Genomic DNA, 850 nt, shown 5'->3' on the forward strand with positions numbered 1-850 from the left:
GGATGTGGAGAAGCTTGAGAGAGTGCAGAGAAGAGCCACGCGCATGATCAGAGGTCAGGGAAGCAGACCCTACGATGACCGGCTGAGAGCCCTGGGGCTCTTTAGCCTGGAAAAGCGCAGGCTCAGGGGTGATCTGATGGCCACCTATAAGTTTATCAGGGGTGACCACCAGTATCTGGGGGAACGTTTGTTCACCAGAGCGCCTCAAGGGATGACGACTAGGTCGAACGGTCATAAACTACTACAAGACCGTTTCAGGCTGGACATAAGAAAGAATTTCTTTACTGTCCGAGCCCCCAAGGTCTGGAACAGCCTGCCACCGGGGGTGTTTCAAGTGCCTACATTGAACACCTTCAAGAGCAAACTCGATGCTTATCTTGCTGGGATCCTATGACCCCAGCTGACTTCCTGCCCTTTGGGCAGGAAGCTGCACTCGATGATCTTCCGAGGTCCCTTCCAGCCCTAATGTCTATGAAATCTATGAAAATGAATCCATTAAAGGGAAGTTAAAGATCCAGGAAGATTATAAAGGACTTCTGAGTCAACCTGCTGGAAGACATCTGCATATCAACCTACTATAATTGCTTAATAGTTTTCAGACCACTGTATTCATCTTTGTAGAAGTAAACAGTGGAAGAAGTTACCAATTCATCATATGGCTACTTTCTAAGTCTGAGTCAGAACTGACTATATGTATGGAAACCTCATTGCTTCAAATAATTTTTCCTGATTCTGTATCACAAGAGTGGGCAACCTCCAGCATGTGTGCCAAGCATGGTACGCGAGGCCATTTTTCTCAGCATGCATTGGGGCTGGGGAGGCAGCAGCTTTTTGCAGCCTCCCGGCTGCA

At 48.1% G+C, this 850-nt stretch overlaps 1 protein-coding gene across 2 annotated transcripts in view; it reads right to left on the reverse strand.

Moving 5' to 3' along the window:
* Positions 1-850, reverse strand: part of HAPLN1 (hyaluronan and proteoglycan link protein 1) — a 125,099-nt gene that overhangs the window by 112,733 nt on the left and 11,516 nt on the right. The window lies entirely within an intron of this gene.

Source organism: Alligator sinensis, unplaced genomic scaffold (genome assembly GCF_000455745.1).
Source record: "Alligator sinensis unplaced genomic scaffold, ASM45574v1 scaffold122_2, whole genome shotgun sequence".
Lineage (NCBI taxonomy): Eukaryota > Metazoa > Chordata > Crocodylia > Alligatoridae > Alligator > Alligator sinensis.